The following is a 17,392-nucleotide window of genomic DNA, read 5'->3' as shown; positions in this document are numbered from 1 at the left end:
TCCCGATTTAAACTGGTCCTTGAACAGGGGCAGTCATCCTTTTGGAATTTTATATGCTATTTTCTTGATGGGCAGCAGAAGAGTAAAATATTCATTTTCCTTTTATAGGTTCTGTTTGCCAGAAGAAAGTAGACCACCATGCTCCTGGTATGCAATAATGAGCCCATGTGAGGTTTAATAGTTCTAAAGTTCAGCCATGTCCAGGTGCAGTTGTGAGGTGACCTATCTGCACAAAGAAGTGTAGAAAAGAAGATATAATCCTGCTCATTTCAGTTCTCTGATCTGAGAGCCAAGGCCAAGGGTGAAATTAATATATCTGGAAAAATATCCCCAGGACCCTAGTTCAGCTAAGTCTATTCACACACCAGTATCAGGACTTGTGACCAGAAGGCAGGCAGGCAGGCAGCTCCACTGTTCCTTCCAGCAGTGTGTCTGTGGAGCAGATCAACCTGCACTAACAGTTGTTTAGACAGTTGCTTAGACTGGAGCCAAGGCAGAAGTTATATAAGGCCAGATAAATCTCTGTTGGCTCTTCAGATCATCTGATCCTGCTGAGTGAAAAGCGACGGTGGCGTCAGATATCAGGTCAGAAATTGCTTCTGGTTATACACAGCTCTGAAGCTGCAGGGACCAAGACAAGTACTACCAAAGTTCAAGACTAGAAATGGCAACCCCACCATCTTGATTCGGAACAGGCCTTTCCAAACTTTTGTGGAAAATTCCTAGAAAAAGCTCCGGGTATTGTAATTTTTTAAAAACAAATGTAGGATGTTTTTAAAGATGTTTTGTTTTAATGTATTTTAAAGTCTGTTTTTATGATGTTTTAAAGTGTTTTTAGTGCTTTTGTTTGCCGCCCGAGGCTCCTGCTGGGAGGAAGGGCAGGATATAAATCAAATAATAAATAAATAAAAATTCTTCAGGGGTGGCTAACCTTAGGGGGAGTCTCTCAATCATCATCGACCCTCTCATCTGCCAGTTTCCCCTTTTCCAAACTTGACCAAGTTGAAGGAGGAAGGAGAGAGGAGGATAGGATCAAGACATCTGGCTAAAATTCTTCCCAAGTTTCCAGCTCTCTGCAATGAAGGCTTTTGTGATTATATAGGGGGTCCCAGGGAATGCAGTAATTATCACACTATTGCCTTAATATTCCATGCAAGTAAAATAATGCTTAAGATTCTATAACAAAGGCTCTTACCATATATGGAGTGAGAAGTACCAATGTCCATGCTGGATTTAGAAAAGGAAAAGGTACCAGAGATCATATTTCAAGCATACATTGGATAATGGAATGGACCAAGCAATTTCAGAAGAAGATCACCCTGTGCTTTATAGATTACAGCAAAGCCTTTGATTGTGTAGATCATGAAAAACTATGGAATGCTTTAAAAGAAATGGGGGTGCCACAGCATCTGATTGTTCTGATGCGCAACATATACTCTGGACAAGAGGTTACTGTAAGGACAGAATATGGAGAAACCGATTGGTTCCCCATTGGAAAGGGTGTGAGACAGGGATGTATTTTATCACCCTATTTGTTTAATCTCTAGGCAGAACATACCATATGAAAAGCGGGATTGGACCAAGATGAAGGAGGTGTGCAAACTGGAGGGAGAAATATCAATAATTTAAGATATGCAGATGATATCATACTACTAGCAGAAACCAATAATGATTTGAAATGAATGCTGATGAAAGTTAAAGAGGAAAGCACAAAAGCCGGACTACAGTTGAACGTCAAAAAGACTAAAGAAATGACAACAGAAGATTTGTGTAACTTTAACACTGACAATGAGGACATTGAACTTGTCAAGGAATACCTTGGCACAGTCATTAACCAAAATGGAGACAATAGTCAAGAAATCAGAAGAAGGCTAGGACTGGGGAGGACAGCTATGAGAGAACTAGAAAAGGTCCTTAATTGCAAACATGTATCACTGAACACAAACGTCAAGATCATTCAGACCATGGTGTTCCCAATCTTTAGTTATGGATGTGAAAGTTGGACAGTGAAAAAAGTGGATAAGAGAAAAATCAACTCATTTGAAATGTGATGTAGCAGGAGAGCTTTGCGCATACTACGGGCTGCAAAAAAGACAAATAATTGGGTGTTAGAACAAATTAAACCAGAACTGTCACTAGAAGCTAAAATGATGAAACTGAGCTTATCATACTTTGGACACATAATGAGAAGACAGGATTCACTCGAAAAGACAATAATGCTGGGAAAAAGAGAAGGGAGTAGAAAAAGAGGAAGGCCAAACAAGAGATGGATTGATTCCATAAAGGAAGCCACAGACCTGAACTTACAAGATCTGAGCAGGGTGGTTCATGACAGATGCTCTTGGAGGTCGCTGATTCATAGGGTCGCCATAAGTCGTAATCGACTTGAAGGCACATAACAACGACAAAAATATATATTTCCTAGGCAGCCAGTCAGGATGGAAACAAAAATGACACAATCCAGAATTCATGATGTAAATCCTGGAACAGCCTCAAAGAACCCCCAGCTTTATGGATCCCTGCTTCCCCCTTCCCCAAAAAACTGGCACGCTTGACAAAATGTAGGAAGGAAAGAAACTGGTCCATGAGAGAGCTGATAATGAGCCGGGCCTGGCAACCAAGAGGTCTTCTGTATCTTTAAAAGTTGTGCAGGGGGAAGGAAGAATTCTACCTTGTGGGTTTTCCTGTTACAATGTTGCAAGAACACCTGCACGTGGCTGACTTTCTCTTCTCCTAAAGATACAGGATCAGTCTCAGGCCCTGAACCTGGCAACCCTAGGTTTAATGGTTTTCTCTGCTTGACTGTTAAAGTTATTCATCTGTTTAGTGATAGCTGCACATTTAAAACACACACACACACACACACACTTTGATTGCAGAGCTAATTAGAAGCCTTCAATGTTGCCTGTTAGAAGTTTGACTGTATCTATATGATCCCAAACGTATGTAAATGAATATTTTGTCCCTAAGAGCCACTGCTAAGTAGAACTTTTTCTTGCATCTATCTGGCATGCAGCTGGCATGCCAAACAAATAAACAAATCCACAAAAGTTACTGGCCTTCAAAACATTTTGCCGGCCAGCCCTCCTATGTCCAAACATATCGAGGTTAGTCATTTGTGGTGGACTAATAGCATAAAAGCAAAAAGAGACCAAAGTCTCTTCTGACCAGAGCTTGGAAAAGTTACTTTTTTGAACTACAACTCCCATCAGCCCCAGCCACACTGGCTGGGTCTGATGGGAGTTGTAGTTCAAAAAAGTAACTTTTCCAAGCTCTGCTTCTGACATCAAAATCTTGCCTGCCTGCAGAAATGCAATTCCTTTTCTTCTTTTTTAATACTGTATTTTTATCTGTTACTCTAAACAAATGTCCCTGTGACTCAGTTCTTTGAGGATTATCAACTATCTGAATAAGCACAGTGATTTTTTATTTCTCCTTCTTCTGTTATCCCCAAGCAAATGTTTCTTACTTCACTGAGGTAGTTTAAAATCTTTTCCCTATGATTATTTCTCATTTGACAAGGTGTGGATTTCAAGCTTCCTAAATACGTGAGCCCTGAGGCTAACTTGGACAGGTTAGAAAACTGACTTCAGGTATATTGCTGTATGCCTCCTCCCCCCCCTTTACACAGCAAGTTTGTCTTACAGCATTCACAGCAGAAATAACAGTTTGTGCCTTTCAAATGAAGGCGTGGAGAAACCTGGCTTCTACTGAGGTTAGGAAGATATTTTCAAGTTTGACAAGAATATCAGGGCTACACAATGTACATAATGCTGAGCCCAGCCTCTTCCTCTTAGTTTGTGACTCAACATCTAAAGGCTGGATTCACATGAAGAGCTGTGGGCAGAGCTTGCTTAGAACCCCTTTATCAGCAAGGGAAAAGAGGACTGCTTTGCAGGGGGAGGGATTTCTTCTGGCAGAGCTCAAGTTCAGGGGATGAGCAGCCAGAGGAGGTAAGTGTGTTTACGTTTGGACCCAGTCTCTGAACAGGAAGGCAGGGATGGGGTAGAAATTCGATTCAGTTCACATTTCAAGCCAAATCTATCAACTTGCACTTTTGGAAACAATCTGAGAACTGAAACACAGAATTCTTAGAAATTCAGACTTATCCAAATTTTGCAACCAACCAAACAGTGTTAACAAAAATGCATATATCGGAGGGAAATGTGCATAAAAATCAATATATTCATGAAAATAACATATAGCAGTGCATTATATAGCAATGCAAGAACAGTCACAAGTGCATAGAAAAATATGCTGTTTAGGAGAAATTTACACTAAAGGGTTCAAGAGTTTTCATGAGGTGTTTTTTTTTCAAATTGCTGCGGAAATGTGGAAAACTGAATTTAAGACTGGGAAAATGAGAAACGGGGATAACCAAAATTGACAGATCCTTCCATACCTGCTGGAAGGTGAGTGTTGCACTTCTTAACAGCTTTAATACCTTGCCTTTGGGTGTAACATTCTATGTTTTTTTTTGTCAGATAGGGCCACAAGCTTTACTACACAATGCTATACATGTCTGCTTAGAAGTTCTATGGGACATACTCCCAGGTAAGTGGGTAAGGGACTGCAACCTTAATTAGTTTAATTCTGTGGGGTTCAATACCATTATGTCATCTGTATTGGGCCTGCGTTATCATTTAAGGAGTTAAAATGCAGTAGAAAAAGTGTATGTGACACACTGTTACCATTGTTTGGCTGAGGAAATCATCATCATCAAGGAGGGCCATGAAGCTTCCTGGAGGAACAGAAGCACACTGGATCCATGTGAGTGGGTGAGGAACTTCATCCCCTTAGAGCTGATACAAATGCCTGGAAGAAAAGCCTGAATGTAATAAGGGAATCAGAGGTAACAGAAGCCTTTGTTTCAAGAAAAGGAAGCAGAAGTCAGGTCAGCTTGTTGAGTCAACAAGGAGATGATCTCCTTGCTTTTTGCTCTTGAGCAAGAGAGCCTGGAGGAACAAGGAGGGGGACTGTATCAGAGTTTATTCAATGGGGACTGTACCCAGGGCTGGCGCCAGAGGGCAGCCAGGTGAGGCCCTGGTCGAGGGCCCCTGGGTCCCTAGGGCACCCTGAAGGGCTCCTCCTTAGGGTGGGTGGGTAGTGCTCCCCTCTGTGATCTGTGGCAGTGTTAGCTCCCAACCCTGCTGCAGAGTGTGAGAGGGAGCTCCCAGGCACCCCCCTGCTACCGTACAGGCCTGCAATGCCCACCTGCATGCCCCACCTACCTCTCCCTTGACATAAATACTGGTTGTGCTGCGAGCGCAAGCATGCCATCAACCGAGATGGCAGCTGAGTTTTCCCTAAGGGGCAGATGCCCCTGGTGCCATCTTGGTTGATGGCAGGGATGGTGCGCATAGCACGCCTGTGTGCCATCAACCAAGATGGCAGCAGAGTCATCAGCCACCTAGGGAAGCCTCAACTGCCATCTTGGCTGATGGCAGGCATGTGCACACAGCATTCATCAAGGGAAACGTAGGCAGGTGGAGTGTGCATGAGTGTGTTGTGCCTCGGGGCAGGCTGGTGCCCAAGGGCCCCAGCATGCCTGGTGCCAGCCCTGACTGTACCAGTAAGCCCAGGAGGTTTAATGGAAAGCTGCCGTGCATTTCCACCTGAGAAATTGAGCCAATTATTTGGAACAACACAAAGAGCTGCAGAAATCAGTTCAATTTGCATTGTAATGCAAGCCGAGGGATCAGCAAGAATTTCAATTCAGTTCACATTTCCAGCTGAATCTGTCAACTTGCACTTTCTGAAACAATATGAGAATCAAAACACAGCCATCCTTATTTGAATTTTGCAATGCAGTTTGGCTACCAACCAATGTTTACAAAAATGCATATGTTAAGGGAAAGTGTGCATAAAATAAATATATGATTGAAAATAACACACAAAATGCATTATTTGACGAGAACTGTCTTGCAAAAATGTGTACATTAGTCAAAACTGCCCACAAAAATGTGTTTGTTAGGAGAAATGTGAACTAAAATGCTGGAGGATTTTCATGAGGATTTTGGTTTTTAAAAAATTGCAAATTGCTGCAGAAATGTGGAGAGCTGAATTTCAGATTGGAAAAATGAGAAACAGAGAGAACTGAAATTGACAGATATTTCCAACCCTAATGCAGGCCTATCTAATCTGCACTTTCCAAACCAGTATGTGAATCAAAGCTATCCTTCAAAATTTGTTTTTCTCAGAATTTTGCAATCTAGTTCTCCAACCTAAAAATGCATGCATTAATGCACATATTCTGGAAGATCATATAAAAATATTATATATTTGGGGAAATTGAGTGGTAAAATGCATATGAGGAATGCACATAAAAATGTGTATAAATTTTCATGCAGATTTTAAAAAAACTGATGCAGGAATGGAGTGAACTGAATTTAAGTTTGGAAAAATAAGTAACTGAGAGAAATTAAAATGGACAGACTCATCCATCCCTGTTCTACCAAAACTCTTAAAATCATGTATGTGCTGACACATTTTTCTCAGCCAAATAGTGAGACATCCAACTCTAAAAATCCATGTATGTCTCTGTGGCCTAACATCAATTTGTGAGATGGGGTTCACAATACTAAAACAGAGCATGGGCAATCTTGGTGTGTCTTGTGCAAAGACTTATACTTGGGAGGAAAAACTGGTCATTCTCTTTCTGTCCCATCCCTGCTGTGTCATTTTAAATGTCTATTTGAAGAAACAGTCCAGGATTTCATATTGAGCAATATTTTAAAATGTTGCTGCTTAGAATGCATTTGATGTTGTTATTTTTGAAGAAAAAGAGAGAGATTGGCAGCAAAACTGAAGCCACAGCATAAAACATCTAATATATGAAAGAAGAGTGTACGTCTATGTGTGGAATCACTGTTCCTGCACTTTGATAATCTTTTCAGCACAGTTAGTTACATCATTAATAGGCATCCACAGATGCTATGATGGTTGCAATATACATGAATCAAAACCATGTTATGCTAAGGGATAGAATTTACAATAACAGGCTTTAGAATGATTTCTAAATTTGTTTAAAATATTTCCTCAATAGTAATAGTCTTGCTTGATGACATGAAAGCACTCTCTTTCCAACAGAGGTCAACATCTGGAAGCTCACAACCAGGACATGAAGTTGATGGCTGTTCACTGTTGCTTTATTTCCAGCATCTGCTATTAAAAAGGTATATTGTTGCTGAATAAAGAGGTTAGAGCAGCCTTTCCCAACCAGTGTGCCTCCAGATGTTGTTGGACCACAATTCCCATCTTTCCTGACCATTAGCAATGCTGGTTGAGGCTGATGGGAGTTGTGGTCCAACAACATCTGGAGGCACACTTGTTGGGAAAGGCTGGGTTAGAGGCTGGAAGAGGGGTGGAACAGGCTTAAGAAAGCCTACAGCCTGTCCCTGCCCTCTGGCAACATAGCGTGCATGCTAAGCGTGCTATGTGGCTAAAGCCACACCAGGTCCCCCTTGGCACGGGCACAAAAGCCCACTGCACCCGGAGTGCTTTCAGAGTCTGAGGGCTGAACAGGGATTCTAATTCTTTAAAAAAGCAATCTAAGCTAGTGTCCCTTGCCCCAGCTTGTAACAATGAATTCCATAAATCAGTTATGTGTTGTGTGAAATGTTGGTCCTGAACTTACTACAAATACCTTTCATTGGGTACCTGCAACTTCTAGAACTGGAGAGAAGAGATGTAAGAAGGCCATTCTGCTGCAGTTTGTCTTCTGTCAAAAAGTACGTTATTTGTCTCACTGTCTGCTGTGGCAAAATTATGTGACTTACATAATTTGCGTAATTAATTATGTGCATTACACAAGTTATTGTCATTATGTTCTTCCACCCCACTTTTCAATGCAAATGAAATGTGATGCAAATGCGGCGGGGGGGAACACATAATTACGTATCATTTGCAAACTGAAAGCAACAGCAAATACCGATCGTATTCACTGGCCTGATTTCTGTTTTGCAGATGGGATAAATCAGCAAACAATTTCTGCTCCCGTTTTGGTTTTCATTGGAATCATCCCTGCAAGAAAGAATTCTTATGTCTTCATCATATCTATTCTTTTCATACTGTGCATAACTTTATAAACCTCCAGATTTGAACAACTTTCGCCCAATCTCAAATTTACCATTCTTGGGCAAGGTGGTTGAGCGGGTGGTGGTGAAGCAGTTGCAAGCGCATTTGGAGGAAGCAGATTATCTGGATCCATTTCAGTTGGGCTTCAGGCCTGGACATGGGACTGAAACAGCCTTGGTCGCCTTGGTGGATGATATGAGGAGAGCGTTGGATAGGGGTGAGTGCACCTTCCTCGTCCTCCTGGACCTCTCAGCAGCTTTTGATACCGTTGACCACGGTATCCTTCTGGATCACCTGGAGGGGTTAGGCATAGAGGGCACTGTATTGCAGTGGTTCCATTCCTTCCTCTCTTATAGGCACCAAAGAGTAGCATTGGGGATGAGGTTTTGGACCCTTGGCCTCTCACTTGTGGGGTGCCACAGGGCTCCATCCTCTCCCCGATGCTATTTAACATCTATATAAAGTCGCTGGGGACTATCATCAGGAGATTTGGGCTGCAGTGTCACCAATATGCGGATGACACGCAGCTCTATCTCTCATTTACATCTTCACCGAGGTTGGCTGTAGAAACCCTATCCAAGTGCCTGGAATCGGTGAGTGGCTGGATGGGAAGGAATAAGCTGAAGCTGAACCCTCACAAAACCGAGGTACTGTTCATGGGAGACAAGGGAAGGTTAGCGGATTTGGACCTGGTGCTCAATGGGGTACAATTGCCCCTAAAAGACCAGGTCCGTAGCCTCTGAGTCATTCTTGACTCCCAACTGTCCATGGAAGCTCACGTTTCGGCTGTGAACCGGGCAGCGCTGTATCAACTCCATCTGATACGGAGGCTATGCCCCTACCTTCCCAATCATCTGCTCCCATTGGTGGTACATGCCCTGATCTCCTCTTGCCTAGATTACTGTAATGCGCTCTACATGGGGCTACCCTTGAAAATGGTCCGGAAGCTGCAACTGGTACAGAACGCGGCGGCGCACCTGATTAAAGGCAGCCGCTGGTGAGATCATATCACTCCAGTGCTAAAAGAGCTGCACTGGTTACCAGTTGCTTACCGGGCCCAATTCAAGGTGTTGGTTTTGACCTTTAAAACCCTATACGGTTTTGGCTCAGTCTATCTAAAGGAGCGCCTCCAGCATCATCAGCTATGCCGCCCAACAAGATCAGCCTCAAAAGACCTTCTCTCCGTCCCATCAGTCAAAACAGCCAAACTGGTGAGGACTAGAGAGAGGGCTTTTTCAATTGTGGCCCCCACCCTGTGGAACTCCCTCCCAAATGATCTCCGCCATGCCCCTTCTATGATGAGTTTCCGCCGGGCCTTGAAGACCTGGCTCTTCAGGCAGGCTTTTAGAGTGGGCTAGATTTTATCTTCATTGCTTTTAGATTCTCAATGTCTAGGCATTATATGCCTATGTTGTACATCGCCCAGAGTGGCTGGACAGCCAGCCAGATGGGCGACTAATAAATTCTATAAATAAATAAATAAATAAAATAAATAGTACTTTTTTTTCTTAAATGAGAAAAAACCCAAATGCTTTAGATTCTTCTTAACTTTGGGAACTCTAATGCTGCAAACCTATACATGCCCAGTTTCCTGGAAGTAAGTGCCATTGAACTCAATGGGATTTACTTTTTGAGTAGACAAGTAGGAATATGCTATAAAGCAATCGTTTCACTTGCCCTTGTGGGTATCCTTTCCATTACTCTGTGATGGGCGTTCCCTGTGTAGCTCCTCTGAGTGTCACAACACTCACAGAGCTGTTCCCAGTGCCTGCAAGGCTCCTACTGTTTCCCCAGCCCATCAGTGCTTTTGTATGGAAGCTGCTTGGCTTCCATCCTTGTGAGGTGGTGGCTGTTTTAAAAACCCCAAAATGTGTTGCTCAGTATCAGGGTTGGGATTCTAGCAGAGCCACCAGGTCACAAGAATGGGAGTTCAGCAGCCCCAAAACAGAAATACCGTCACCACCAGCTCGGGGTAAGGATGTGGGAGAAAGGAAGGAAGGAGAGGTGGAGAGGGGAAGAGGAGTGACTACACGAGAAAGCAGGGGGAAGGGGGAAAGGAGGGGCAGTAGTGAGGATAGAGCCAGTGGGGCAAGGCCGGGGACAGTAGAGTGACTGAGAGAGAAGTTGGTAAGAGGAAAGGACAGACATGTGAGAGGGGGGCAGAGAGTGTGCATGTCTCTGAATAGATGTTTGGAGGTGATCCTGAGAAAGGCAGAGTTTGGGTAGGTGATCCGGAGAGAGAAAGAGGGAGGGTGTTGGAGTGGTCTGGGGGGGGAGAGAGGACGTTTTGGGGCAGGTGATCCTGAGAGAAAAAGAGAGAATTTTGGGGGTGTGGTGATGCTGAGAAAGAAAGAGCATTTTGGAGTGGCATGATCCCAATTTCTGAGAGAATGAGAATTAAGAGTAGTGAAGTAGTGATGGGGGGGGGAGAGAGACAGAGTATAGAGGGGTAATCTTGAGAGAGAAAGAATGGGTGGTGATCCTGAGAGAGAGCATTTGGGGACAGTGTTCCAGAGACACACACAGAGAGAGTGGTGATCCTGAGAGGAACTGTTTGGGAGGTGATCCAGAGAGAAAACGAGAATTTGGGGGTGGTGTTTGAAAGAAAGAAAGAATTTGAAGATGGTGAGAGCGAGAGAGAATGTTTGGGAGATGATCCTGAAACCCACCCACCCCCGGCAACTACTTTGTGTTGATACCCACTGACAATCAAGTTTGGATATCCCTGCTCCGTTATATCCTTCTAAAAACAGGATAAGAACTTTATATTGTATTCAAAACAAGGCTGCGCTCTAGATTTATATAGTGACATCCCATGTAAAAAAATTATGTGGCTTCCTCATCTGTTGGCAATGGAAAGCTCAAGGCAGCATTTTAATAAGAGTCAGTCATGAGGAACAGAGAGCACACTGGCACCTCTGAAAACATATTTACTCATGATTTTGTAGAGAGAATTCACAAACATGGTAGCTACACCACTCCCACAAAACCTGGAAACCTATAGGGCTTTATCGTGTTGCATCACCACGATGTCAAAATGGTTGTGGATGCCAGGCCCAGAGAAGCTGAATTTCACATTTCCCTCTTGATCTCCTTTCTGGGTCTGAGAAAATTTTCTCTCTCCCCCACCTCCCATCTCTTGAATTTTATCGGCAAAGCACATATTCTTATAAAAGGAGAATGGGACAGAATAATTCTTTTAAATGATGAAATGCTGCCAAAGTTTCTAAAATCAATGGGTGAAAGGGCTTGGGGAATGAATACTCTAGGAAAGGAAATGGTAAGTTGAAGGGGAAGGAGCAGTGATCAAAAGAAAATGCAAGACTAGAACTTTGGCAGAGCAGCTGAGTATGGATGAACGGCAAGGAAAAGCCTGTCAGCAACAGCACTTCAAAAATGAATGAAAGATACATTTCCCCCTTTTATAAACAGCTGCAGCTCTGGCTAACAGCTTAGTCTGGGAGCTTCTCTCTTTTCTGTGTCCCCAGAGACATTTCTTTCTCCATGCTAGGAAGATTGTTTTCGTACAGTCCCTGCTCCTAACTGGGCTCCTTGCCCAGGTGTTTTCTTCTTCATCTGCAGGTGTCAGGAAGGGAAAGTACTGATGCTTGGCTATAAGGGAAAAATCTTTGTTCATATTGTCACAGGAGTCTAACTGTCTCCGCTAAGATGGCCCTTGAAAGTTGCTACCATGGCAGAAGCAAACTTCTCAAACCTCCAGAGATTGTGCACAGCAACTTTCAACTCAGATCGCTTTCTGTTTTTTCCTTTTTGCATAATGTTGAACATTTCTTGGTGATTTCGTGCACATACTCTACATCAGCCTTCTGCAACTTGGTCCCTTGCAGTTGTTTTGGGCTTCAATTCTCATCATTCCTGACCACTGGCATCATCCCAGTCCCGTGCAGGCTGAGACTAAAGGGAGTTATAGTGCAAAACATCCGGAGGGCACAAGGTTGAGTAAGGGGCTGATCTGCATCTTCTCCCTTAAAACTGTGCTTCTTTTGCTTTTCCGTATCAAAGAAAATGCTATTTGTCTCCCAGACATTTGATCCACTTACTCTTGATTGCTGTGAAACTGTATATATGTATGTATGTGTTTGAGGGATTTATATATCATCCTTCACCCTAAGGCCTCAAAGCAGGTCAAATCAATGGAAATAAAAACTGCTTATAAGCAAAATATAGAATATACACATTCCATATCTAAAACTTCAACTTACAAATTGCAATAGAGCCATCGGCCCCTTTTAGATTCTGTCTGTTATTATTTATTTGATCAGTTTGTCCTCAGCCTTTCTTTCCAATGGAAGTGTAATGTAGCTAACAGCATCAGAGTCATAGTAAAATTACAGTAAATACTGATTGTATCTGTGGCGTTGGCTGTGTAGAAAGCATAAGGGCCACTAGGTGGCACTGTGTAGGGAAGCTTGGCTAAGCTTTATACAATTCAGGATGGTGTCCAAGCTCTGTGCTAATTCTACAATGTGTAAAGAGTGAGAAGTACCTACATCTTCTACAGGGCACAAAAGCCTAGAAGAAGAGAAAAGCAGACATAGATCAAAGTTGAGCCAACTCTTGCTAGCCTGCTGCTACTGTCAGGTTATAACTTTTACAACAGTCAGATAAGGGAAATGCCTGGAAACCAGAGCGCCTATGGAGAACATAAGAATGGAAGAAGAGCCCTGGTGGATCAAATCAAAGGCCCGTTTAGTCCAGCATTCTGTTCTCACAGTGGCCAATCAGATGCCTATGGGAAACTCAAAAATAAGACCTGGGTACAGTAGTACTGTCCCCACTGGTGATCCCCAGGAACGGTGATTCCCAGCACTGCCTCCAACAGTGGAAGAGGAACATAGCCATCATAGCTAGTAATTGGTTGCAAGAGAGAGTCCAAACCAGCTATAAGCACTCTGAACTACAAATATGACCACATCACCCCTTCCTCAGACTACTAGTAGACTCCAAGTAGACTATCCACAGCAGGATTTGATTTCTAGCACCCTGAAGGTTAGCCACAATGGAGGACAAGCAGGTCCCAATGCTCCCATACTACTGGCCTTAGACAGCAGCTAGAGAAAAAACAAATGAATACCAGGTTGTATCCAGTGTGACCAGCAGCAGAGAATATTATCCTCTCTATGGACTCAAACAAGCCCAGAAGAAATGGTTCAAACATTAAAAAAGAGCTAGATGCACTTAAAAAAAATCCCATCATAGAGTAATGGGCCCAATTAGGGATGTGCTGCAATTCCACCCAATTTGGATTTGGTACTGAATTGTCCATTAATTTGCTTATTCTTTATTGTTGCTGATTGGATTTTTATCCGCAGCTATTTTTGAAAGGCTATTTCCTTTCAAAATATTGATATTTCCTTTAAAATTATATTTCCTTCAAAAATATTGATATTAATATCAAAAGTTGGGGATGGGAAAAATGGATTGGTAAAAGTAGCGGATAATAAATGAACTTGAGTCGATACCGGCTGACAGAATACTTTTGAAGTTTTACACTCACAAACAAGAGCAAGGGAAGTCCATATCTAACTAAAATGTAGCCTTATATATTCTAATCCAATATGGCTGAAGAACTAACACATCATAACATTTGAGACACTTCAAAATAACTCTGGTAATTTTGATCCCCCAGAGCTTCTATATAAAGAATGAACAGGCTCTCTTGAGGAACTTTCTCAGTTTGGAAATGATGTGCCAGTTCTAAGCCAAATACTGCCCTCCCATCTCTGTTCATAACAAGTTCACCTTAGTGCCAACTTCCCCTGCCACAGTTGTTGAGTTGTCCTTCCCCATCACTTTACCAATCTTCATAAAATGTCAGAGAAATTAGCATCAGGGACGTTTGAGGATAAGTGGGCTCATATGTCATTTCCTAATGTCTTTGGTGACAAAAAAGGGAGGCTTTTTGGCATGCTCAGAAATCTCAGTCACTGCTATGAATGCTGAAATTTGTGGTTTATAATTCCTCGTGGCCAAGTGAATTAAGGAGGAACAAAAATCTACAGATTACGGGTGGCAATGGAAGCTTTTTAACATACTCTAAACCCTCCCAGGTCTATGGCCATACTACCCTGAACGTGCCCGATCTGGTCTGATCTCAGAAGCTATGCAGGATCAGGCCTGGTTAGTACTTGGATGGGAGACTGCCTGGGAATACCAGGTACCATAGGCTTAGAGGAAGGCAATGGTAAACCACCTCTGAATACCTCTTACCATGAAAACCCTATGAATATAGCCAAAAGATTCATAGCATTGCCATAAGTTGTAATTAACTTGAAGGCATATAACAACAAAACTCTCCAAGAATGTGAAATATGAGCTTTCCATTGTCCTCAGCTTTCCCTTATGCCTCTTTATCTCCTCTCTCTCCCACAGGCAATTTTGGAAAAAGAGAAAACAGCGATAAGACGGCTGGGGGCAGAAAAGATGATCAGGCTATATTAATTGATGTGAGAATAAGGGTAAGTTCATAAGGATGTGCTTATTTTCCCATGTTAAATGTTGGACGGTTTCCTTGTAAACACCATGGGGACTCTTGTTGGGGTCAAAATGTGTTTTTTAAAATAAATATAATTAAGACGTTTGCAGGCAACCCTTGCCAACTCACCAGACACAAAATGCATTTTTAAGAAGTCCTCCCTCCTTTGGAGTCTGTTGCCAGAAAAGCAAGGGTTAAGGCTATTCCACCCCATCCTTCAGCTGTTTTTCAGCTTCAGTGCTGGTGGCGGGGGAACTCCACCCCTTGGTTCCACCCCTAACCAGGAAGCTTTGCCCAGTTACCACCAATTTTATTTCAAAAGCTGTCAGCTATTTTTTAATCTTAAAGAGACAAAATCAGTGTTCCCTTGAAATTCTCTTTCTCTCTCAATTCTCTTTAGAATACAGTGGTCAGTACTTAGGAAGTTGCTTTTGATCACCTCTCATGTCTGTATCAGAGAGCCTGGCAGAAAACAGCTTTATTGGGCTACACTGATTGTTGATCCTTAACTAGCGGGTTATACAAGACAGAGGGAGATGAATCTTCACTTAGCACAATAGAAGAGCATGGCTATAGCAGGTTTACATTATTGTCTAAATAGGTGAGTTGCATTTTAATTTATGTGTTCAGTTTCAATTTGCACTTGCCTCCCACTCACTCACACACCATTTTCCCTCTTTCTTTTAAGCACAGATTTTTGCAACCTGACTTTTATATATATATATAAAAAAAACAAATCACGGATTGCTGTTTGGGAACACAGCCTTCAAATGAGAGAGCTTTCACCCCCTCTCTGAGCTGCTAGACAAATACTGAGAGACAGACAGAGACGGAGAGATATTTTTTAAAAGGTTACATCACAAGTTACATTGGGCTGAGGAAAACCTTAACTACTAAGATAAAATCTTCTCTTTTTTCCAAGAAAAAACAGCTGGAGGCTCTGGCCATTAAACGGGTCTTAGAGGGGCTTGGCAGGGGACAAATGGAACTGCAAAATACACAGAAAGGCTTCTGCTGCTGCCGCTCCAATAAGAGAAAACCTGTTGCTGCCTCCTCTCCGCAATTCAGGAGCTCCGAAATGTTGGGTGCCAGTTTTCAATCACAGACATTGTGCCATAAAAAATGAGAGACAAACATTATACAATGTGATCCCTTTAAACAGGGCTGGATCTTGACATAAAGGATATCTAGTAATCCTATCAGACCTGCTCCTCAGTATATGAGGGCCTAATCAAAATTTACACTAGAAGCTTCATGTTGAGGTTTGGAATCTGGCCTCTGAGGGCTGCTGTGGATACGACTCTCCTCATAGCTTATAAAAGGCACACGCTGGCAATGGCAAAGACAAAACAAAAAAGTGCAACGCGTCTATCTTCCTGAGGCATTTCCACATGACCAAACATTGCACACTTCTCTCTTTTTTCCATGAGAACAGCAGTTCCAGGAGTGCCCTGTCTTGTCTGCCACAACGGAGATAGCAGGGGCAACCTTGGAGATGGATACAAATCTCTTACATTCATGCAGCACATTTAGTTTAGGATAGCAAAATGTCTCTGTTGGCAATCTGATACAGTGCTGTGCCAAGATGGGAAGGAGGAGAAGGGTTTGATCAGTTGCATAATTTTTGAGTTCAGTGGGATTTATTTCTGTGCAATCATGTTTGAAAATGGAAATGGACTGGCTTCAAGTTGATGCCGACTTATGTTGACCCTATGAATAGGGTTTTCGTGGTAAACGGTATTCAGTGGTGGTTTTACCATTGCCTTCCTCTGAGGCTGAGAGGCAGTGACTGGCCCAAGGTCACACAGTGACCTTCATGGCTGTGTGGGGATTCAAACCCTGGTCTCCCAGGTCATAGTCCAACACTGACCTGGGGGAGGAACAGGGAGGGGAGGAGGAGGGTGAGGGGAGGAGATTGGGTGGGTGCGCACTGGGCAGAGGGGAAGCCCCTTTCCTTTCCAAAAGGAAAACGTTGTGAACAGTATAATTGCTTTTTAGCATTTTCTCCACCTTTTTATTCTACAGCAGGCATATATAGCCTCCCACCCAAATTTAAACCAAAGCTGTCACTGGTCATATCCACACCAGACCTTTATTTCACTTTGGACAGTCATGGCTTCTCTCAAAGAATCCTGGGAAGTGTAGTTAGTGAAGGGTGCTGAGAGTTGCTAGGAGACGCCCTGTTCCCCTCACAGACCTTCAATCAGAGCAGCTGACTGTTAAACCAGTCTGGCCACTGGAGCTCTCTCAGTGGAATAGGAGTCTTCTCTCAGCACCCTTCACAAACTACGCTTCCCAGGATTCTCTGAGGGAAGACATGACTGTCTCATGTGAAAACAAAGTCTGGCCTGGGTGTGGCCCCCTGATTAGCCAAGCAAAGCAGCTGTGAGTCTGGGTTTTAGAACACTGACAGTTTGTTCTTACTGAGCATGCCCGACATTATCATTGAGTTCAAGCCAAAATTTATTAAATTAGTTAAAAATCAGCCAGGCATTATTTTAACTTTTAAACTGCAGAAGATGAAGGCCAGCGTATGGGGCAAGGTCAGTAACAGGATTACAGGTACTCTGTGACCATAGCTGATTGTTAATTAATTTCAACAGATTATGAGAACTCTCAGAGAAAAATGGTTCCAAAAGGCGTCTGGGTTTCTCTCTCTCTCTCTCTCTCTCTCGACTTTGAACTCCTGATTCTTTCTGACTGTTTTGTTTATCGCCATGAAAATTTACAGGGTTGTTAAGCAAGCTTTTCTGAGTTCAGGACTATAAGTTTTGTAAGGTTTTGTTTTCAAATGAGCTTATGGGAAGCATCAGAATGGGA

At 42.8% G+C, this 17,392-nt stretch overlaps 1 long non-coding RNA gene and 1 pseudogene across 3 annotated transcripts; both read left to right on the top strand.

The window, feature by feature from the left end:
* The first annotated feature begins 596 nt into the window (after window positions 1-596).
* On the top strand, window positions 597-16,396 carry LOC133388325 (uncharacterized). Of its 3 annotated transcripts, XR_009763742.1 has the most exons (6): window positions 597-738; window positions 4,485-4,554; window positions 7,090-7,175; window positions 7,966-8,293; window positions 14,470-14,555; window positions 15,495-16,396. It is a non-coding gene; the product is annotated as an uncharacterized LOC133388325 (long non-coding RNA). The 3 variants fall into 3 exon arrangements; XR_009763740.1 differs by lacking the exons at window positions 14,470-14,555; window positions 15,495-16,396 and having other exon boundaries at window positions 7,966-9,496; XR_009763741.1 differs by lacking the exons at window positions 597-738; window positions 14,470-14,555; window positions 15,495-16,396 and adding an exon at window positions 3,775-3,953 and having other exon boundaries at window positions 7,966-9,496.
* LOC133389777 (5S ribosomal RNA) lies at window positions 14,148-14,266 on the top strand (annotated as a pseudogene).
* Window positions 16,397-17,392: the final 996 nt, after the last annotated feature.

This window comes from Rhineura floridana, chromosome 7 (genome assembly GCF_030035675.1).
Source record: "Rhineura floridana isolate rRhiFlo1 chromosome 7, rRhiFlo1.hap2, whole genome shotgun sequence".
In the NCBI taxonomy this organism is placed as follows: domain Eukaryota; kingdom Metazoa; phylum Chordata; class Lepidosauria; order Squamata; family Rhineuridae; genus Rhineura; species Rhineura floridana.
This window is presented reverse-complemented; position numbering and strand designations above follow the sequence as displayed.